The sequence below is a fragment of the Globicephala melas genome, chromosome 16 (assembly GCF_963455315.2).
Source record: "Globicephala melas chromosome 16, mGloMel1.2, whole genome shotgun sequence".
Classification (NCBI taxonomy): domain Eukaryota; kingdom Metazoa; phylum Chordata; class Mammalia; order Artiodactyla; family Delphinidae; genus Globicephala; species Globicephala melas.
Genome location: NC_083329.1, coordinates 47,670,795 through 47,695,377, shown reverse-complemented (window position 1 = coordinate 47,695,377; position 24,583 = coordinate 47,670,795). Strand labels below are relative to the sequence as shown.

Genomic DNA, 24,583 nt, shown 5'->3' with positions numbered 1-24,583 from the left:
GTATGGAGGTTCCTTAAAAAACTACAAATAGAACTACCATATGACCCAGCAATCCCACTACTGGGCATATACCCTGAGAAAACCACAATTCAAAAAGAGTCATGTACCAAAATGTTCATTGCAGCTCTATTTACAATAGCCCAGAGATGGAAACAACCTAAGTGTCCATCATCGGATGAGTGGATAAAGAAGATGTGGCACATATATACAATGGAATATTAGCCATAAAAAGAAACAAAATTGAGCTATTTGTAATGAGGTGGATAGACCTAGAGTCTGTCATACAGAGTGAAGTCAGAAAGAGAGAGACAAATACCGTATGCTAACACACATATATGGAATTTAAGAAAAAAAAATGTCATGAAAAACCTAGGGGTGAAACAGGAATAAAGACACAGACTTACTAGAGAATGGACTTGAGGCTATGGGGAGGGGGAAGGGTAAACTGTGACAAAGCAAGAGAGAGGCATGGACATATATACACTACCAAACGTAAGGTAGAAAGCTAGTGGGAAGCAGCCGCATAGCACAGGGAGATCAGCTCAGTACTTTGTGACCGCCTGGAGGGGTGGGATAGGGAGGGTGGGAGGGAGGGAGACGCAAGTGGGAAGAGATATGGGAACATATGTATATATATAATTGATTCATTTTGTTGTGAAGGTGAAACTAACATACCACTGTAAAGCAATTATACTCCAATAAAGATGTTAAAATGAAAAAAAAAAAGGATATGTACCAATTCATGAAAATCTATCTTATATGTATACACTAGCAATAATCTGAAAAAAATTATGAAAAGAATTCCGTTTTAAATGTCAACATTAATATTTAGGAATATATTTAATCAAGATACAAGACTTGTTTTTATGTATGTAGAGTTGTCTGTACGTTCAAAATTACTGGAAAGTAAATTACTTTTCAAAACACCATGTCAATACCATGCCGGAAAAGCAGAGAAAACATCAAACTTCATATAGAGGCCAGCCTTACCCAGATCCAGTTCACCCAAAGTCCACACGTAATTTAGAGGCACTGTGAGAAGATTATATTAGGAGCCACTTTCTTCCGTGTTGTGGATGACCTGGATGTGGTAGAAAGAGTTGGGTTTTTGAATTCCAATTTTACACATCATTCCACCAACAAATTACTAGAAATAATGCATTCAGTAAAGTATCAAAATCAATACACAAAAATCAGTTGCATTTCTAAACACTAACAATGAACCATCAGAAAGAGAAAAAAAACCCCTATTTACAGTTCCATCAAAAAGAATGAAATGGTATTCATTTAAATTTATGAATAAATTTAACCAAGGACGTGAAAGACCTGCACATGGAAAACTTTTAAGACACTGATGAAGAAACTGAAAAAGAACACAAATAAAGGGAAAGATATCCTGTTCTCATGGAATGGAAGAATTAACGTTGTTAAGATTTCCATTCTACCCAAAGCAATGTACATAGTGAATGCAATCCCTACCAAATTTCAATGGTACTTTTTACAGAAACAGAGCAAATCATCCTAATATTTGTATGGAACCACAAAGGACCCCAATTAGCCAAAGCGATCCTCAGAAAGGAGAACGGGCATCTCGCTCCTTGACCTCACGCTACAGCAGGAAGCCACAGTCACCAAAAGTGTGGACGTGGCACAGAAACAGGCGCGTGGGCAACAGGAACAGAACAGAGGGCCCAGAATTAAACCCACGTGGATGGGGTCAGTTAATTTATGACAAACGGGCCAAGGACACACCAAGGGGAAGAACAGTCCCCACAATAAGCAGTGCTGGGAAAAATGGAAACCACATAAGTCATGCCGATTACACTGCCCACAAAACTGACGAAAACCCAGTTTTCAACATGAAGCCCTTCCTGGGTTGTATGAAGATGGACCGCCTCTCAGCAGTCAGTCGCACACAGGAAATTCTCCCCACTTTTCCTCACTGTTTTCTCACCTTTTCCTCCCGGTCGTAAGGAAACTCAGCTCCAGTCTGCATGGACGCAGTCCTGTGTTGTTCTGAAGCTGAACCCCAGCGAGCCCTAAGGAGACTGAGCTCCTGTTGGCAGAGACGCTGTCAGCGAGGCATCCCAGGCCCAAGCGGGTGCCTGAGGCAACAGAATTCCTTTCAGGCGCGCAGAGCCAAGTCCCAGGTGGAATGCGCATGCGCCGTGGGTCAGCGAGGTGGGCTTGGCCCCCCTGTGGACAGTCCCGGAACTGCAGGCCGCGCCTCACTCACAGTTCACTGGTGACAGCGCTCCCTGCAGGCAGAACTGCTGAATCCATTAAACTGTGGAAATTCAAACTGAAATAGAGATAGCACTCCACAACTTTCTTAAAAATAGTTAAGGAACAATTAATTGGAAACCGCATGGAATGAAATGAATGTAGATGCAAACTTACACAAAATTCACTCAAAATTATTCATAGAAAAATTTTAAATACAAAACTATTCAAAATTATAGAAGAAAACACAGAAGAAAATTGACAGGAGCTTGGGTTTGGTCATGTAGATCATGAGCTCCAAGTTTCAACAAAAAACACAAAAAGCCAATCCACAAAGCAAAAGAAGGAATATCATGGACTTTGTAAAATTAAAGATTTCTACTCTGTGAAAGGCCTTATTCAGAAAATCAGAAGACAAGCCACAGACTGAGAAAAATATTTGTAAACACATATCTAACAAAGGATTTGTTTCAAAATATACAAAGAACTCTAACACAAACCCCATTAAAAATAGGGAAAGCTCTGAATAAACACCTGATCAAAGAATTACACAGATAGTACACAAAACCAGGCCCATGACCAGGGGCAGAGAAACAATGCTCCAGCTCAAGTCCCTAAGTCATGTGTGACCCTAGACTAGTCCTGTCCTTCCTGGAGGCCTCAGAGAGATGGAGAGGGAGGAAGGGAAAGAGGGCCAGTTATGCTTAAACCTAACTCTAACCCTGAACACTCTCGCCACTTTCGTTCCAAGGTCTAGGAAGTCCTAGCCATACTAATTAGATGAGAAAAAGAAATAAAAGGAATCTAATGGCAGAGGAAAAAGTAAAACTGTCACTGTTTGTAGATGACATGGTACTCTATAGAACAGCCTGAAGAAGACACCCCAAAACAGATAGGACCCATTGGAAAATTCAGTTAAGTTGCAGGATAGAAAATTAATCTACAGAAATCGGCTGCATTTCTATACACTCACAACAAACTATCAGAATGAGAAATTAAGAAAACAACTCCACTGACAATAACATTAACAAAAATAAAATACCTAAGGGTTACATCTAAACCAGGTAGTAAAAGACCTGTACTCAGAAAACTGGAAGACCTTGATGAAAGAAATTGAAGACCACACAAACAAATGGGAAAATATGCTGTGCTAATGGATTTGAACAATTCTTATCGTTAAAATGATTCCACACCTCACGGCAATCTAGAGATTCAATACCATTCCTATCCTATCAAAATACCAATGGGATTATTTGGAGAACTAAAACAAAGAATTCTAAAATGTGTATGGAAACACAAAAGAACCTGAAAAGTCAATACAATCTTAAGAGAAGCACAAATCTGGATATGTTACACTCCCTGATTTCAAACTATACTACAAACCTAGAATCATCAGAACAATATGGTATTGGCACCAAAGAAACACATAGATCCATGGAACAGAACTAAGAGCACAGAAATAAACCCACACATTATGGTCAGTTCATCTATGACAGAGGAGGTGAGAATATACAATGGGGAAAAGATAGCCTCTTCGATAACTGTGTTGGGAAAACTGGACAGCTACATGCACGAGAATCAAACTGGAATCCTTACTCATACATCTATAAAAACCTTAAAATGAATCAAATACTTCAATGTAAGACCTGAAGCCATAAAACTCCTAGAAGAAAACATATGCAGTATGCTCTTTGACATCAGTCTTAGCAATATTTTGGGGATCTGTCTCCTTAAGCAAGGGAAACAAAAGCAAAAGAAGCCAATGGGACTCCATCCAACTGAAAAGCTTTTCAATGGCAAAGGAAACCATCCACAAAATGAAAAGGCAGCTTACTGAATGTGAGAAAATATTTGCAAACAATATATCTGGTAAGGGGTTCATATCCAAAATAGACCAAAAACTCACACAATTCAACCTCCAAAAAACAAAAACCAATTAAAAAATTGGCAGAAGATCAAGCATTTTCCCAAAGAATATATACAGATGGGCAACAGACACATGAAAGGATAAACAATATCACTTATCATCATGGAAATGCACACCCAAACCACAATGAGGTTATTACCTCACACCTGAAAGAATGGCTATCAACCAAAAGACAACAAATAACAAGTACTGGCAAAGATGTGGAGAAAAGGAAACACTCATGCATTTTTTTTTTTTTTTTTTTTTTTTTTACCCTCATGCATTTTGTTGGGAATGTTCATTGGTATAGCCACTATGGAAAACAGTATGGAGGTTCCTCAAAAAATTAAAAGTAGCACTACCATATGATGCAGGAATTAATTATACCAGGCCACCACTCTGATTCCACCCAGGTAACCCTATGTCCCCTCCTTGTATGTGTGGACGTCGGGGGTTTATGTGGAGTGGGTCTACTTCAAGCAAGAGCAGGTCAGAAGCCTGGTGAGCTGGTCATATCCACACTCCAGGTCAAAGCTGGCTGGGTGGGATGTGGAGAGCTGGGGCAGCGCCCTTTTGCCCGAGGTTTATCCCAAGCCCTCTAGAGGCATCTCTTTCCTCCCAGGTGGATATCTGAGCAGACACGGGTCTGTGCCTGATCTGGAAGCCGAAGGTCTAGCAGGCAGGAGAAGCAGCGATAAGATAAAGGCCTGGCAGGGCTCTGATACATCCGGGCCAGGCTGGCTGCTGGTCACTGTCATTGCAGAGCCCCACCCCACAGAGCCACGAGGAGCTTGTTGATGGCGACACTTAATCCATCTCCCCAAGTGAGGGGCCACTGCACCACACTGCCAACGAGGGCCAACGCAGCATCCTGGTGAGTGTGTCCATGGAGGGTTCTCTAGAACCAGGGCCCAGAGATGAATGGGAAAGGCCTCCTGCCCGCATACCACCCAAGCCATTCTCCAGGGTCCCTTCCTGGGCTTATGTGCAGCTCAGCACATCCAGCTCTGACCTGGAACACTATGTCAACCTTCCCCTGAGTCAGCTGGAGGACCTGGAGCCCACCAAGGCAGAGACCAAAGGTGGGAAGGCCGGGGGTGGGTGCATGTGAGTGTGTGGGAGGGGTGAGTTCTGGGCCACACAGGGAGGAGTACCCAGAGGCTGGTGTTGGGCCAGGAGCAAAGACTGGCCCCAAACCACCCATCTGGTGGACTGCAGTCTGAGAAGTTCCTGGGCTGGGCCTTCTCTGGAAGGCTCTGGGAAGATTTCTGTCCTTGGAAAAGGACATGGAAAGGCAGGCATGTGGGTAATCTTTTCTTCTCTCACAGCTCCAGCCAGAGACCCAGAGCCAGGTCAAAATTCACCCCCCTGCAGGGAGAGCATGCACCAGCTCTTGCAGGAGACCTAAAGCCATTTCAGAAACCACCACACACCCAGGCAGAGCTGGCTCTGCAACCACCACTGCTGTCAACTCCCGATCTACACCATCAACCCACTCCCCCACCCAAAATTTACTTTCCTTCCCCTGTAGTTGTTTGCGTTTGTGTGGTTTGTAATTTTATTTTTTTCCCCACATTTATGGCATCCCGTCCTTTATGTTTTACGTGTGAAATAATAAAATTTAAACTTTTTCTATTTTAAATTGTGAAATTAAGTATTCACAACGCTGTGTAAATATCACCACTGAATAGTTTCAAACTATTTAATTCCCCCCAAATAACACCCTGTATCCAAAGCACGCACTCCCCATTCCTCCCTCCCCCAGCCTCTCACAACCCCTAATCCTCTTCCTTTACCTGTTTCTTTACCTATTCTAGATGTTTCCTATAAATGAAACTATACAAAAGGTGACTTTTTGTGTCTGCCCACATATTTTAAGAGGGGACTGGTGAATTTTTATTTTTTTAACATTTGAAATAGCATTTTTGTTATTTGAAAGGGAAATCCAGATGGATTAAAGATGAGAGGTATAAAACGAAGCCCTTTTAGTAAATATATGCAGAATCTCGGGGTAGACACTCTTCTAAGTGTGACACCTAAGCCAGAAGATAGGAGGGAAATGCTTAGCTCCTCCTGTGGCATTAGTCTAAAACCATGGATTTTTACGACCCAACAAGTAAATAACATATTCAAATATAGTTATTTATGATATGGGAGTGTCATAGGGTAGAACAGAGAATGTGAAAAATAATCTGATTTAGAAATGTATGAAAAAAACTCAACTGTTATTGGGCAAAAGGTACTTGACCTAGTTAGCTACAGAAAAGAATGGAATCTGTAGAACAAAGGCAAACTGTGCCATACCTAAATACTGGACTCTAAGTTCTTTCCATGGTGTTAGTGGCTAACAATACTGAAACTACTATAGCTGTACTAAGCTGGAACGGAGCAAGCAATAAATTCAATGAATGACAAATGTTGGAAGCCAGGTTTCTTACCGTTGGAGTGGAAAGTTACAGATAAGCAAAGGCAGATGGTTACAATACTCATGTAATAATGGACAGATTACATTTCCTCAACTTTAAAAAATTTTGTGCATCAGAAGGTGCTATCAGGGCTTCCCTGGTGGCGCAGTGGTTGAGAGTCCGCCTGCCGATGCAGGGGACACGGGTTCGTGCCCCGGTCCGGGAGGGTTCCACATGCCGCGGAGCAGCTGCGCCCGTGGGCCATGGCTGCTGAGCCTGCGCGTCCGGAGCCTGTTGCTCCGCAACGGGAGAGGCCACAACAGTGAGAGGCCCACGTACCGCAAAAAAAGAAAAAAAAAAAGGTGCTATCAGAAAGTGAAAACACAGCCCACAGAACTGAAGAAAATATGTGCACATGATATATCTGACAGGAGTCTCCTTCAGAATACATCAAGAACTTTTACAAATCATCCACAAAAAGACAACCCAAATTTTAAAATGGAAAAGGACTTGAACACACCTTTCTCCAGACAAGAAACATAGATGGTCAACAAGCACATAAAAAGATGTGTACGAAGATAGAAAGAAACCCACAAGATGGAATTATGTCAGAGGAAAGCAGGAGCAAATAGAAAGAGCTCTCAATAGCCGAAGCAGAAATGAATTGAGCAGCCAAATACTGCACTGCTGGATTATGACCAAAAGCTTAAAATAACTTTCTGGGTGGGGTGTCCACGCTGGTAAAAAGAAATGATTAGATAGTGTTTTGTTGTTTTTTATTGAGTACCACTGAATAGAAATCTCCTACGTTTAAGTATTCCAAATAGCTGATGTAGATATTCAGCCACTCATTAAGGAGGTGGGGCTAACTCCCGCTCCTGAAGTGTGAGTGCCGCATAGTGACTTCATCCTGAAGAAGACGCAAAGTACGGACTTGGGGAAAAAGTAACTTCACAGTGGGGAAAATATGACAAAAACTACCTCAGCCAGGAGGGCAAAGTTAACATGAACAGTGTTGCTTTGATGTATGTTCCTATGATATAAAGTAAGGAGAAAGCACTTTACCTCTGTGATATGCTTCCTTAAAACCCATGACCCCATTCTAATCGCAAGAAAAACATCAAGTAAATCCCAATGCAGAAGAGTCTACAAAGTAGCTGACTAGTCCTCCTCAACACTGCCTAGGTCACTGAGAGAAGGACAGTGTGAGAAAATGTCCAAGCCAGAAAGATCCTAAAGTGACATGATGACTCAATGCCATGTGAGACCTTGGATGGGATCCTAGGACAGAAAAAAGGGAGAACGAAGGGAACCCGAATAAAATATGGATTTTAGTTAGTAGTAAGGTATCCATATTTGTTCATTAACTGTGACAATTCTGTAGAAAACGAATGAAAGGTGAAATTAAAGGTCAAATACAACAAGCTATTGCATCAAACTATAAACCTAGGATAAAACAGTGATTTCCTAACAATATACAAACAAAATGAACCGTAAAATATGGAAAATACAAGCAGACCAATTAACCATGCTATGACCCTTTCTCCCTGCTAGTTCTCTCGTTGTTCTGGGGTTTTCCTCTCCTGGGACATAGAAGAACAGGGATAGAGTTGTTTGGCAGCTCCCCTTAGATCTGACCCCACCCAGTGTCTTCATCTTCCCCAGACATGCCCTATCCAACGAGGACACATGCCAGAAGGAGTCTCAGGAATCACTGATCCTGATGAGTCAGGACTTTCTGGATTACAAGGCACTAGACACACTTACTCAAGTAAAATAAATTAACATTATTTTAAATGATAGAAATAAATTAATACTTACAAGAGACAAGTTGAAGAGTGGGTTTGGAGGTGTCAGGTCCAATGGCTCACGTTCTTGTAGTATGTCCTGCTGAATCAGTCCCGCTGAATGCCTTGGGGTGGTCCCATTCACCGGCACAGTCTCTCTCACTGCATCCACAGCCACCAGCAACTCCAAGATGACACCCACACAACATCCATTCTACCAGGAAGGGTTTCTCCTTCCCTAGGGTTCCATGAAAACTCATGACTTTGAATGCCTTTGGCCTGGCTTGGGTCACATTCTCACCCTTGAACCGATCACAGCAAGCAGAGGATGAAAAATGGGATTGGCTAGATGTGGATCATACAGCCATCTTCTAGGTGGGTGGAATATAAGGTCAGCCCCCTGGAACTGTTTGGACTGGAAGCAGCTGAGATGTAGTTCCAAAAGGAAAGCTGAGGTGCTGCAGCTGGTCATGAGGACAGATGCTGGCTCGGCAAAAGCGGCAGATTCCGTATCACTGACAGTCCACTGCATGGCACAGAATCAGAAGCACAAAGTAGGAAGGGATTCACTTAGGGTCAGGAGCTGTAGCCACCCATCCACTGCTTCCGCTATCCTCCCATGACAGCAAAAAGTTCTTCCATTTGCTGAAAAGCAAGGCTGCTGATGATGGTAAACACAAGGATCCTGCCTTGGTCACCGGGCCCTTGCATCATAGAGACTGTCCCAGAATAGCCCAGGTGCTCTCAGAAGGCACACGGACCTCGTTCTTGTTCCCGGGAGGTGGTTGCGCAGGATGCATATGCCTGCCCGCTGGCCACATTAATCACCCGTCCCCGAAGAACAATATTGCTCATTTTTCCAGTCTCTTCTCCTGCCTTTAAAAGAGCAGGTACCAAATGCTAGGGTGGTAAAGAAATTATTGCTCAGTGAAGTACTGGGAGGCTCAAGGATTATTCAATACCATGGAATTCATAATCTGCAGGCTTTCCAAAGGCCGCATGGGTGTATATGACTCTCTAGTAACACGCAGTCCCTGTGAAACTGCCTCTTGGGAGGCCCAGCTGCTCCCATAGCTTTGATTCTTAAACAGTATGAATGTCAAAAGTTTGTAACAGAGCTTCCCTGGTGGCACAGTGGTTGAGGGTCCACCTGCCGATGCAGGGGACATGGGTTCGTGCCCAGGTCCGGGAGGATCCCACACGCCGCGGAGCGGCTGGGCCCGTGAGCCATGGCCACTGAGCCTGCACGTCCGGAGCCTGTGCTCTGCAAGGGGAGAGGCCACAACAGTGAGAGGCTCGTGTACTGCAAAAAAAAAAAAAAAAAAAAGTTTGTAACAACTGGAAGGCCAAAGGACTGCAGGGCCACCGTCTGTTGTCTGTTGTATGGTTTTTGTGGCCAGGGCCACATTCAACATTTGGAGGGTTATTACCTCTCTCGGCAGGCTAAGAGGCTGTGAGGGAGAGGACCCTTTTCTCAACCACATGGATGTTGGGAACATAAACATGCCAAGGGGCTGTCTATGCTGCCCAGGTTGTTGTTTAATTGCCCAGTGGCAGGTTCAGCTCAGTAACTGGCCAGAGGGCTTGACAGGGCCCAGGCTGGGCTGAGCTGGAGAACCACAGATGCCTGCTTGGATGGTCAGAGGTCGAGGGTTATCCTGTCTGAGACTTGATTTTCTACTGATGCCCGCTCAGATGGGACAGAGGATTCATGAAGTCCCAGAAGGGACCCAGCTGCCCTCAAGAAGGCAGCACCTGAGGGTCAGCCTGTCACTACCCAGTCCTGCGTAAATCGGCACGTCTTCAGAGTTCCCTCGCGTCAGGGCTGTGCTGGAACCTGGGACTGCCCAGGCAGAGTGGGGCTGGCACCACCCCTTTCAGGCAGGAGGGAGGAAAGAGAGAAACCCTACATGACTTCTGACGGCCTCCACAGCCCCTGACTGAGGTTGAGGTCGATTTGAAACAGAGACAGTACAGACATTTCATTCATCTCCCAAGAGCCCAGGACTGGGGGGAAGACAAACAATGATACAGCTCACTTACCTGACTCATGTGTGACCTTGGGAGAATCCTGTCCATCCTGGAGGCTTCAGAGAGATGGAGAGAGACAAGAACGGTGAGAACAGGTTATCCTTTAACCTAACTCTAACCCTCACCCTAATCCTAACATCCTAACCCTTTACCCTATTACCCTAAACCTAACAATCCTAACCTTGGATCCTAGACCCTCGATCCTGACACCTCAACTCTAATCCCTGACCCTGACCCTTTAACCATCACCCTAAACCCTGACACTGACTCTAAGCACAGACCTTAACCTTAGCAAAGTGGATGCCAAGGGATGACTCTATAATCTCTAAAATAAACCAAGGGAATAAATCCTCATGACCTTGCATTTAGCAGTGGTTTCTTCGATCTGACATCAAAGCTTAAGCAATGAATAAAATATAGATACACTGGATTTCCTCAAAGTTAATAATTTTATCACATCAAAACTGCTATCCAGAAAGTTAGACAGTCCACAGAATGGAAGAAAATATTTGCACATGATATATCTAATAAGAGTCTGTTATCCAGAACGTATCAAGAAACTCATCAACAGAAACACAAAGAACTCAATTTTTAAAATGCACAAAGGACTTGATCAGACTCTCTCCAGACAAGACATGCAAATGGTCAACAAGGACATGAAAAGATGTCAAACATCAGTAGTCATGATGGAAATGCAAATTCATACCGTAATGCAATACCCCTTCAAACACACAGTTGTTATAGTCAAGAAAAATTAAAAATAATGAATACTGGCAACAATGTAGAGCAAATGGAACTTTTAAACATTGTGGAAATGTAAAATGGTGCAGCCTACGAGAACAATACTTTGACCTTTCTTCAAAAAGATAAATGTACTGGGTTGGCCAAAAAGTGCCTTCAGTTTTTAAGTAAAAATAAAAGACACATTTTTCATTTTCACCAAGAACTCTATTGAACAACGTATTCACCCTTTTGTTTCACTAGCTTCTGCCCTTTTTCAGGCAAACTCATAATTCTGTCTTCCCAAAACTTTTTATCTTTTTGAGCAAAGAACCGTTCCAGGTGCCTTTTCCAGGGAATTGAAATTTTTTCCATTAAGAGAATTTTGTAAAGACCAAAATAAATGGAAATCCGAAGGTGCAATGTCTGGTGAATACGGTGGATGAATCAGAGCTTCCCAGCCAAGCTGTCACAGTTTTTGCCTGGTCACCAAAGAAACATGCGGTCTTGCATTATCCTGATGGAAGATTATGCGTTTTCTATTGACTAATTCCAGACGCTTTTCGTCCAGTGCTGCTTTCAGTTGGTCTAACTGGGAGCAGTACCTGTTGGAATTAATCATTTCGTTTTCCGGAAGGAGCTCATAATCGAGGACTCCCTTCCAATCCCACCATATACACAACATCACCTTCTTTGGATGAAGACCGGCCTTTGGTGTGGTTGGTGGTGGTTCATTTCGCTTGCCCCACGATCTCTTCCGTTCCACATTATTGTACAGTATCCACTTTTCATCACCTGTCACCATTTGTTTTCAAAATGGAACATTTTCATTGCATTTAAGTAGAGAATCGCATGCAGAAATTCACTTAACTTATGTGGAACTCAAACATCAAAGCAATTAATAAAATCAAGCTGGTGCAAATGATTTTCAGTGCTTGATTTGGATATTTTGAGTATGTTGGCTATCTCCCACGTGGTATAATGTCTCCCACGTGGTATAATGTTGATTGTTCTCAATTAATTTCTCCATTTGATTGCTATCAACTTCAGCTGGTCTACCAACCACGGAGCATCGTCCAGCGAGAAATCTTTAGCATGAAACTTCGCAAACCACTTCTGACACGTTCAATTAGTCACAGCACAAATCCATACACTGCACAAACCTTTTTTTGCATTTCGGTTGCATTTTTACCTTTCTTGAAATAATAAAGCATAATATGCCAAAAATGTCGCCTTTTTCCATCTTCAATACTAAAATGGCTAAACAAAAATTCAGCAACTTTGATAAGTCTTTTGCTAAATGCATGCTGATATGACAGCCATCACATAGAATCTCACAAAATTGTTTTGAATGAAGTTAAAGACAACTAAGGGCTACTAGAGCCATCTTACAGAAAAAGTCGAATAAACTTTTTGGCCAACCTAATTAGGGTTCAACAACTCCACTCCTATACAGACACCAAAGAATTGAAAACAGGTGTTCAAACAAAAACTTGTACACAAATATTCATAGCAGCACTGTTCATATAGCCAAAAGGTAGAAACAATTAAAATGTCCATCAACAGGTGAATAAACAAAATGTGGTACATCCATGAACTACCATATTATTCTGCCATATAAATGAATAGAGTAAAATGGTGCAGCCACTGTGAAAATAAAAGCTCCTTAAAAAGTTACACTCTAGGTTAACATATGATCCATCAATTTCACTTTGGGGCATTTACTCAAAATATTTGAAAGCAGGGACTGGAACAGGTATTTGTACACTCATATTCATAGCAGCATCGTTCACAATAAGAAAAGGTGGAAGCAACCCAGGTGTCCATTGATGGATAAATGGATAAACAGAATGTGGTATATACACAAAGGAATATTATTTAGCCTTGAAAACTAAGGAAATTCTGACACATGCTACAATGTGGATGAACCTTGAACTTACTATACTGAATGAAATAAGTCAGTCACGGAAGAACAAATTCTATGGTTCCACTTACATAAGGTATCTGGGGGAGTCAAATTCAAAGACAGAAGGAATGTGGTTGCAGGAGCTGAGAGGAGTCAGTGTTCAATGGATACAGTTTCACTTGGGGAAAATGAAAAAGTTCAGGAGATGAGTGGTGAGGATATTTTTATAATGATGTAGATGTAGTGAGTGCCACAGAACTGTACACACCAAATGGCTTAAATGGTAAATGTTATGTGTTTTTATTCGCAGTGGAAAAAATGAAGTACTGATACATGCTACCATATGGAGGAATGCTGACAACACCCTAAGTGAAAGAAGCCATACAGAAAAGGCCACACAGATAACATACTCATCCTGTGCTTTAAATCCATCAAGGTTTTGAACATAAGGGAAAGTCACAGTCAAGGTTTCACAATGAAAAAAGATATTTTCATTGTGAAAATGAAATGAATGAAAAAAGTCACAATGAAAAAAGATATTTCCATAGAGTTGGGGCAGGTGGTGAAAGGTGAAGTGGACCTATGGACCAGATTATTATAAGAAATTATAATCCTCCTCATTTGGTGGTTAAAAGTGCTTGTTCCCTGGGAGTGTATCCATGTTTTGGGTAAAACATACTGAAGTGTTTTGTGTGAAGTGGCAAATGTGAGTACTCTGTACTGCTATGGAAAATTTTCTATACATTTGAAATTACTGTAAAATAAATTACTTTTCAAAGCAACTGTGTCAATAAAAGGACAGAAATGTAGAGAAGACAGGGCTTCTCTGGTGGCGCAGTCGTTGACAGCCCGCCTGCCGATGCAGGGGACAAGGGTTCGTGCCCCGGTCCGGGAAGATCCCACATGCCGCGGAGCGGCTGGGCCCATGAGCCATGGCCGCTGAGCCTGCGTGTCCGGAGCCTGTGCTCCGCAAGGGGAAAGGCCACAGCAGTGAGAGGCCTGCGTACCACAAAAAAAAAAAAAAAAAGAAAAAGAAATGTAGAGAAGACAATGATCTTTGTATAGCGGCCAACCCTACCCAGATCCTGCTCACCCAAAGTGATGATGTAATTTGCCATTGTAAAATTTCACATGTTTTCAAGGGGCAGTGTGGGAAGATTATAATAGTAGCCACCCTATCTTGGATGTTGTGGATGAGCTGGATGTGGTAGAAACAGTGGGATTTCTAATTCCAGTTTCCCGTATTAAATCACCAAAACACTGTCAGAACCAATAAATGAACTCAGTAAAGCTGCAGGATACAAAATCAATACACTAAAAACACCTGTGTTTCTATACACTAATAATGAACCATCAGAGACAGAAATTAAGAAAACAGTCCCATTTCCAATAACATCAAAAGAACCAAATACCTAGGAATGAATTTAACCCAAGATGTGAAACAGCTGCACACTGAAAACCTTACGACATCAATGAAGAAACTGAAGATGCAAAGAAATGGAAAGATATCCTGTGCTTATGGATGGAAAGACTTAGTAGTGCTAAAATGTTCATTCTGCCCAAAACAGCATACACATTTAATGCACATCCTACCAAATTTCCAATGGAATTTTTCACAGGAGCTGAACAATCCTGACATTTGTATGGAACTACAAAGGACCCTGAACAGCCAAGGGGACCCTGAGAAAGGAGAACAGCAGCTGGAGGAAACTCACTCACTAACTTGAAGCCATATCACAAAGCTACAGTAACCAAACAGTCTAGAAATAGCACAAAAAGAGGCATGGGCCACAGGAACAGAATAGAGCCTGGGAAAGAAATCCACATATATGTGGTCAGTTTATGACAAAGCCGCCAAGGACATACACCAGGAAAAGGAGAGTCCCCTCAATAAATTGTGTGTGATAGAGAGAAGGGAGAGAATTACTGTGTTGGCTTCTTGGGGACACTTGGAGGACTTTCTGACAGTGGGGATGCAATCTGTCTGTCTTTTCCCTCCTTGGTAAGAAATCTCTGTATGACATGAGCCTCTCTAAGAATCCTCCCTGAATCGAGGCCTGAAGAAATCAGAGCTGAGATTCAAGTTGTCTTCACAGACAATATCTCAAGGTTAAGTGTAAGTATGACTTCAACAAGGTAATTTAAAGTGCCATTATTGCCCTTCATTCCAGATGTGTAAGAGGGGAAGTGTTGGCAGAGGCCTAGTGTTTAAAGCTGTCTGGTTTGACTGGACATGCTCATTCATCCCCAGCTGGCCTCACACGCATTTGAGTTACTGGCGATGACCAAGCTGAATTCAGAGACTCGTCAGCGGGAAGGACACTGACGGAAACTGTGTTACCTGTCCTGTTGGTTTCCCTGTACCTTCTGGTCACTAGGTTGTGTCACTTGCTATGGTGCCTGGGCATCAGGTTTTTAATACAGTTATTACCAGTTGTGAGACTAGGAAGAACGGAAATCAGGTCATTCCACGAAATCTGAAACTGGAGGATAGGGTCACTTTCTTATTTTCCTGGTTTAACAGGCCAGTCAGTTGCTGCTCATGACTAACTAGCCCTGTTTTACTATCACACCGGGCAGTCGACTGAGATTTACCCATATATATACTTACACTAGTTCTTCCTCAAAGAGCCTTCTTGATCAAACATGTCAACAACTTCACCTCAATCTGGAAATACTGGAAAGGCAGAATAAATTCAGTTTAAGGTGATTTATGTAAATCATTTATTACAGGAAATTTTCATGGTGGGAAAGGCCAATATTTACCACCCAGTAAAAATAAATACTGATCTGATCTCAAAATCGTGTCTTCTACACACACACACACTGGCGTGGGCACACACTCACGTGCACACGGGCAGACACAGACCCTCTGCGGAAGTTACCAATAGCTTGTGAGGTCAGCGAAACTCCATGATTACGAGCTTACGCTGTGCAGTGAGCTGGCTCTGGGTTTAAATCCTGCCCCTGGCTGTGGGACAGGGCACAGACCACTTCAGCTCCCTGCACAGTTTTCCTCTTCTCTTAAACAACACCCACTACAGAAGGGTTAGTGTGAGGATCAGCTAGAAAGTACCTAATAAACTGGTGCTTCTCAAACTCCAAAGTTCACACAAATCATCTGGGAATCTTGTTACAATGCAGATGCGGATTCAGGTGCTCAAGTGGGGCTGGATGTTCTAAGTTCCTAGGTGATGTTATGTTGCCAGTCCACGGACCAAGCTTTGCGTAGCAAGGTACACACTGAAACCAAAATCGCTATCCTGTGGTCCTGCCAGCCAAGTAAGAGAAGAAAGCTGAGAAAGGATTTTTTGGTGCCCAGTGTGAGCTTGGCATGAACTCAGTTTCTCTAGGTACGGAGAAAATAACACATTTGGGGCCAGGCTTTATTCTGTCCCCTCATGAGCCTCAGCATGACTTAATTTCCATTCTTCTGCCCAGAGCCAGCCAGGGGCCACGGGAACCCACAGAGATGGGCAGTCTCATACCTGTCATAGTCCTGGCAAATCTGCCCCACGGCCACCAAGGCCTTCAGGTACTCGCTGGCTGGCAGGGGTGGATATAGCGCAGGGAACAGCTGTTCCTGGGGTCCCTGTTGGAGGCAGTGGAATCTAGAGCTACCTAGAAGAGAAGAGAGGCAAATGAGTGAATTTAAAGCGAATGCATCTCGTAAGAATTGCCACGTGCTGTGAGAGAGACACGGCCTGAGGGGGGAAAAGCAGCATATTACACACCCTGCCGATAAGCAGAGTTAGAGAAGAACTTCATTAGCTTTAAAAACTAGTTATTAATTTGGTGGAGGCCATTTCTGTAGTCTGCACTCTCCCTCTCCCCCGATGCCCTCTCTTCTCTGTGTCCAAAACGGAACTTGAGATTGACATACAGGTCAGAAAGCCCAGCCACCGCTGCTCCACATCACCAGGCGCCAAGGGCAACGGTGGAATATCATAGTTCACTAAGAAGAGTCTTCTGTGCTCTCCCAGCAGGACGATTCCATCTCCGAAGCCTAGGTAGGCCCCCTTAAATCTAAACTCTGTGTTAGAGATGCGGTCTGTATAACAAAGCCAGGGTTACTTTCATGAGTGGCCGGCTGCAGAGAGATGTGCTTAAGTGGTTGTAATAAAATTTCTGCCAGAAGCAGAAAGTCTCTGCTTCTGTGTAAGGCTCCACTCATGTGAAAATTCCTGCCCACGCCAGAGAAGATGCATGAATCTAGGGCACTGTCAGTGGCAAGTGGAGAGAAACCTCTGTTTTGCCACCAAGTCGTCATTATCCTTGAACTTCTTAAATTTTTTCTGACCTCCAACATCATCATGATCTAAATAATGGTTGACTCATCCAACACTTAACAACAACTACTACAAATGCTTAAGCCTGGGGCGGGCTCAATCGGGAAGGAGGATTTCTTCTGATTTTTCAAGATCATCACCATTTAAATGAAAGTTAACCTAGCAAAACCCTAGTCAAGAACTGTGTGAAAAGCTAGCGGGGGGGGGGGGGGGGGGGTGGTGGTGGTGGGGCTAGGGTGGGGAACCTACATGCATTTTGTGAACAAAAAGGTGTAAAGCACTCCAGGATCCACCCATGAGGGCCCAACCAGACAGAGGTCTGGATACATGCAGACAATCCTGGAAAACTCCTCCAAGGAGAACACTTGAGAGGTAGCTGAGAGACAGTGGTTTGGAGAAATCAAACATCTCAGGGCCGCCTGGATTTACCAAGCTCTAATACACACCCACCATCTCTGCCTTTTTGTCCTAAGGAGAGACACTTAAGAGATCATGGCACCTCACACGTGTGTGCATAGTGTTTAAAAGGTAAAAATAGTGCTGGGAAGGCTAGAAGTAAAGCCACCTCTTTCCTACTGAGGAAAGTAGAACTCTAGAGAATTCTAGAGAATGCAAGGATGTTATTATGGAAATAACCTTGATTCTGCTCTGATTTATTATTATCATTGCAAGCACTGCAAATCACTGGCATGTGTTGATACTTAATTATTAATAACGAGTACCTGTGGCTCCCCTCACTTCTGTTTATGATGGCTCTCATCGTGGAGCATCCCCCTCTACCTGTGCTTCTTAATACTGCAGCTGACACCCTGTCCTATGTGTTGATTCCCTGATTGTCAAGGGTATCCTGTGATGACAAAAATATGCTGTTTTCTTGATTTAAAACCAGAGAAGGAAATCAGATAATATAAAGAGCAGAGGGAAAAACTTCCATAAAGAAAAATGGCAGCTCAAGAAACATAACTGAACATTTTATCCTCCCCAGGTAGGGGCAAGATCTCCAAGCATGGAGGCACCAAGTGGCAGCATCTGAGCCCAGGTGTATCACCTGCATGAGTACCTGTGGTATGGGGAGAAGTGGATGTAACATCTGGATGAGTGTTAATAGATTCTGGCAATAATTTATACTAAAATTAAAGAAGAAAAACATAGGGCTGGGATTAGGGTAAGACAAGAGAGGTGACTAGGGATAAACTCAGGAAGGCACTCTCATCTGAGCTGACCCTACACTTGCTCAATCCTGAGAGTGATGCCTCCTTAAATTTTGCATCCTAGGTGCCTTTCTTCACTCTTGTCCTGGTACATCATTTCATTTCTATCAACTCTTCATCCTCAGGCTTGGGATAATTCCCTTATGCTTAACAAACTAGGGTTGGGCAGAGATGATGGTGAGAAGAGGTTTGTGATTGAAGATATTAAGGACAGAAAATAAATAGGATTTGGTGACTGTGAAGTTGGATGCCAGGTAGGGTAAGGGAGTGGCCAGATCTCCTTGGGGATGGAGGAAATTGCACAGTGTGACAACTTGAGCTGCCTGTTCCTGGTGGTGGTGTAGGGACATACAAACATGCCTGATGGAGACTGTGCTTTTTTTCTGCAGGCAGGCCTCTGGGGTTTCCACTCTTCCTGTGGGGATGGCCCCTGTGGGCTGTGACCACAGAGCCTATTCCGACTCAGGAGACGCTGATATGACTTTGGTGAAGGGTATGAACTTAAAAATTATCTGATGAAAAAGGAAATAAACCAATGATCCTTATCACTCACTGTTTTCTCTAGTTCCCATTGCTTATAAAAATATTTTTTCATTTGACTAGACAGCAAATGGAGAGCCTCAAGTACATGGCAGCTAAAAGGTTATTTTTTTTTTCCTGGCAAGTGATGGTTTCTGAAGTCTCCCAGATGAGGCTGGAGATAAAATCTGTCTTCAGGAGGTGACCTTCTACCAAGAATTCTCTGTGTTCTTTAAGTTAGCATTAGTGCAAAGGGAATAGAGCAAAAGGTTAGGTTTATTTTATTATTATTTTTTGCGGTACGCGGGCCTCTCACTGTTGTGGCCTCTCCTGTTGCGGAGCACAGGCTCTGGATGCGCAGGCTCAGCGGCCATGGCTCACGGGCCCAGCCGCTCCGCGGCACGTGGGATCCTCCCGGACCGGGGCACGAGCCCATGTCCCCTGCATCGGCAGGTGGACTCTCAACCACTGCGCCACCAGGGAAGCCCTAGGTTTATTTTAAAAAGCAACAGGGAGGCCATGAAAGATGAGATTAAATTGAAAATAAAAGCAAACAATGACTGAAAAATGCCAGTTTGTGGAGGAGGCTTCCGACTCCTGGCTTCCCGAATGGGGTAGGCTTGCAGAGCCACCGTTTTCATCTTCTGCTATGAAGCATTTAGGAAAGCCTGTGGTCTGGTGTGTGCTCCAATCTGCCCAGCAGGCAGCCCCGGAACAGGCCTCCTTTGCCTCCCCTTCTGCCCAGGAGGCCTTGCTCTTCATTAAGCAGAGCCTTGAAACAGTTTTGCAAAACTTTGTAAAGTAAGAAAGCAAAATGCTTGCTCCCTCCATGTCACCAGATCCCCAGTATGTGGAGCTGCTTCCAGAAAAGGCTGGATGCTAACGATGAGTATCTTTCCTTGGATATTTTTAGCTTCTTATGTGAAATGAGCCCACGCCTCACATCCCTTCCCTGCCTGTGACAAACAGGCCATTTGAGAACCTCCTGGAAGTTTTCTGATGAAAGCTGCTGTGAACCCATCTCTGGTTAGCTGCCTGATCTCTCTGCCATCAACCTTTGTGATATCACCTGCTACAGGACAGCTTTTATTTTAAAGACTTGTATACAATTTGGACCTATACAACATGCCTTGTACGTTGAGATGCTGTTTAGTCTGGACCACTTCTTAAATAATAGGTCTAATTCTAGGGCTTTCCTGTTTCCTCACAACTCCACAGTAGGCAAAGAAATAGGACCCTAGGCAAGGTGGTAAAGACCCTGGAGGCGGCCTGGTTCATTTCCTGGGAAAGGCAAAGCATTCTCCTCTTCAACCCAGGACTCATCCTTATTTCTCAGAGGTCTACACCAGAGTCCATTAGTGTTTAATCTGGGATATAAAATCAGGATTTAAAACTTAAACTGAGACACAGCATGGGCACAGGATCTCCTAAATGTGTTAGGGTCAGAAAAGATTACGTGAGAGAACTTTAACAGGTGGTCTTTTCGTAGTCTTGAAGGTTAATCTGGGAGAAGCCACATTCAACTTATATTATTAAATTATAGCTGGTAAAGTCAGAGACAAAAGAAAGCAATACCATCTTTAATTTTAAATACAAATAATACAAAGCGCCAGTAAAGCTGTCACTGTTTGCAGATGACATGATACTATACATAGAGAATCCTAAAGATGCTACCAGAAAACTACTAGAGCTAATCAATGAATTTGGTAAAGTAGCAGGATACAAAGTTAATGCATAGAAATCTCTGGCATTCCTATACACTAATGATGAAAAATCTGAACGTGAAATCAAGAAAACACTCCCATTTACCACTGCAACAAAAAGAATAAAATATCTAGGAATAAACCTACCTAAGGAGACAAAAGACCTGTATGCAGAAAATTATAAGACTGACTGATGAAAGAAATGAAAGATGATACAAATAGATGGAGAGATATACCATGTTCTTGGATTGGAAGAATCAACATTGTGAAAATGACTCTACTACCCAAAGCAATCTACAGATTCAATGTAATCCCTATCAAACTACCACTGGCATTTCTCACAGAACTAGAACAAAAAATTTCACAATTTGTATGGAAACACAAAAGACCCCGAATAGCCAAAGCAATCTTGAGAACGAAAAACGGAGCTGGAGGAATCAGGCTTCCTGACTTCAGACTATGCTACAAAGCTACAGTAATCAAGACAGTATGGTACTGGCACAAAAACAGAAAGATAGATCAATGGAACAGGATAGAAAGCCCAGAGATAAACCCACGCACATATGGTCACCTTACCTTTGATAAAGGAGGCAGGAATGTACAGTGGAGAAAGGACAGCCTCTTCAATAAGTGGTGCTGGGAAAACTGGACAGATACATGTAAAAGTATGAGATTAGAACACTCCCTAACACCATACACAAAAATAAGCTCAAAATGGATTAAAGCCCTAAATGTAAGGCCAGAAACTATCAAACTCTTAGAGGAAAACATAGGCAGGACACTCTATGACATAAATCACAGCAAGATCCTTTTTGACCCACCTCCTAGAGAAATGGAAATAAAAACAAAAAAAAACAAATGGGACCTAATGAAACTTCAAAGCTTTTGCACAGCAAAGGAAACCATAAACAAGACCAAAAGACAACCCTCAGAATGGGAGAAAATGTTTGCAAATCAAGCAACTGACAAAGGATTCATCTCCAAAATTTATAAGCAGCTCATGCAGCTCAACAACAAAAAAACAAACAACCCAATCCAAAAATGGGCAGAAGACCTAAATAGACATTTCTCCAAAGAAGATATACAGACTGCCAACAAACACATGAAAGAATGCTCAACATCACTAATCATTAGAGAAATGCAAATCAAAACTACAATGAGATATCATCTCACACCAGTCACAATGGCCATCCTCAAAAACTCTACAAACACTAAATGCTGGACAGGGTGTGGAGAAAAGGGAACCCTCTTACACTGTTGGTGGGAATGTAAATTGATACAGCCACTGTGGAGAACAGTATGGAGGTTCCTTAAAAAACTACAAATAGAACAACCATATGACCCAGCAATCCCACTACTGGGCATATACCCTGAGAAAACCATAATTCAAAAAGAGTCATGTACCAAAATGTTCATTGCAGCTTTATTTACAATAGCCCGCAGATGGAAACAACCTAAGTATCCATCATCGGATGAATGGATAAAGAAGATGTGGCACATATATACAATGGAATATTACTCAGCCATAAAAAGAACGAAACTGAGTTATTTGTAATGAGTTGGATGGACCTAGAGTCTGTCATACAGAGTGAAGTAAGTCAGAAGGAGAGAGACAAATACCGTATGCTAACATATATATGGAATTTAAAGAAAAAAAAACTGTCATGAAGAACCTGGGGTAAGACAGGAATAAAGACTGTGTCCTACTAGATCTAGTAGAGGATGGACTTGAGGATATGGGGAGGGGGAAGGGTAAGGTGTGACAAAGCGAGAGAGAGGCATGGACATATATACACTACCAAACGTAAGGTAGATAGCTAGTGGGAAGCAGCCGCATAGCACAGGGAGATCAGCTCAGTGCTTTGTGACCGCCTGGAGGGGTGGGATAGGGAGGAAGACACAAGAGGGAAGAGATATGGGAACATATGTATAACTGATTCACTTTGTTATAAAGCAGAAACTAACACACCATTGTAAAGCAATTATACTCCAATAAAGATGTTAAAAAATATATCATTCAGGTATCTCACCTCCCTTTGTATTTAATTAAAAAAAAATAAGGGCCATTTGAATATAATAAGAAAAAAATGATGACTCAGTATTCTACTAGCCTGGTAAGTTGTATGCATATATATAAACAAAATATTTTAAAAATGTATACATAAAATAGTTATATATAATATATATAAATATTCAACATAGCTGTAATCATAGGGTAACTGCTTTATATTCTTTTTTTCTTCACTTAACACTATGTCATAAACATATCCTCATGTTATTACCAATCATCATAATTATCACTTAAAATGGCTTTACCATAGTCCACTTAAATGAGTGAACTGCAATTTACATAGCCATTACCTTACCGTGGGACATTTATGTTGCTTACAACCTGTCTCTGTGAAAATCCATTTTACAGTGAACATTTTCTTGCATCTGGAAAGAAACATTTAATTCTGCTACCAGTTTCTTTCCAAATACCTTATGGAGTCTGTCTGGTCTATGCTGTCTATACTTGTGTATTTTGTATGTGAAATTCTAGTATCTGGCTTTCTTTTTAGCTGCTGTGCCGTGTGCCAAACACATGGAACCCCATCTCTCTCCCTGAAGTCTCTGCTTCAACTCTGCCCAGCTCCTCCAAGACCACAACGTGATGTTGCCCCAGAGTACTTATGATTCAAGGATTCACACGAGGAACAAAGGTTGTCCTCGGGACACCCTGGACCTCCTGGAATTGTGTGCGCAATTGGGTGTATGCACTTTCCAGTGAGGGATATAGACCCTGTATCAGATTTCAAGTGGTCCATGTGACCAAAAAAAGAAGAAGAATCATTGACAGGGGCCCTTTTAGCATGCTTTATATCTCCTTCCCTCCTCAGGGCTTTCGCTGCTTATTTGACAGCCTAAAACTCCCCTCTTCCTCAGGCTGCTACCTACTTTCCACCTCCTGCCTTCCCTTCACTGTTGGCCTTCTTGTACGAGTAGTTATGCCCACTGTGTTCACCTCCTGTCTGTTACACCCCAACTCCTAGGTCTCCCGTCTCATTCTGCTGAAGTTGCTCTTCTGCAGATGATTTATGCCTACTCATCACATGGCCCAGTCACTGGTTTTCATTCTTCATCTTGTGTCTTCTCTTTAGCATATAGGATATTGCCCTTGACCTTGTAACATTTCCTCCTGATCATCTGAGTTACTGCCTCCTCCAGGACCTTTTCCTCTGGCATCTCCTCTTACTGTTTGCCCCTCTTTCCTCTGCTGCCAGTGGAGGTCTTCTACAATTTTCTGTCACCAGGTCCCCTTTCTGTATTTTTCTCTTTGGCCATCTCATCCAGACCCATGTATGTGCAGCTTCTACCTCCCTCCTGAAACTGAGATCCGTATTTATAAACGCCATCTCCACCGGGATACCTGAAAGTACCTCCACTACGTCCAGGAGGAAGCTCATCCTGTTGTCTGGCAGCTCCTCTTGATTTCCATATTTCCGTGAACAGGGCTGCCATGCTTTGTCTTTAGGCACAAGAGATCTGAGTTATCCTGGGCTCATTATTCTCCCCGTGCTTTCCGTCTCCTCATGTATCATAAGTCAAGGCTAATTGACTCTTTCCACAGTGCCCCTTCCTACTGCTGCCCCTACTGTTACCTCTTATTACCTGTCACCAGGATGGTTGCAGTGGGCTTTAATCTCTTCTTTCAGAGTCCCTTCACCACTACCGATGCCTTTCACCAAATACCCCCAGATTTACTTCCCTAAAGCATGTGCCTGATTGTTCCAGTCTTGCCCAAGACTCTCCTGAATGTTCCCTTATCCACCAGATTACCTCAAAATTCAAAGCCCTTCAAGTTCTCAATCCCAATCATTTCCCCAACAATCCCCTAAACATA

At 42.8% G+C, this 24,583-nt stretch overlaps 1 long non-coding RNA gene across 1 annotated transcript; it reads right to left on the bottom strand.

Annotated features, from left to right (window-relative positions):
- Positions 1 to 998: 998 nt before the first annotated feature.
- On the bottom strand, positions 999 to 15,653 carry LOC115850279 (uncharacterized). The gene is made up of 5 exons (XR_004038328.2): positions 15,590 to 15,653; positions 10,365 to 10,408; positions 8,356 to 9,624; positions 1,955 to 2,270; positions 999 to 1,081 (listed from the first exon to the last, which is right to left on the bottom strand). It is a non-coding gene; the product is annotated as an uncharacterized lncRNA (long non-coding RNA).
- Positions 15,654 to 24,583: the final 8,930 nt, after the last annotated feature.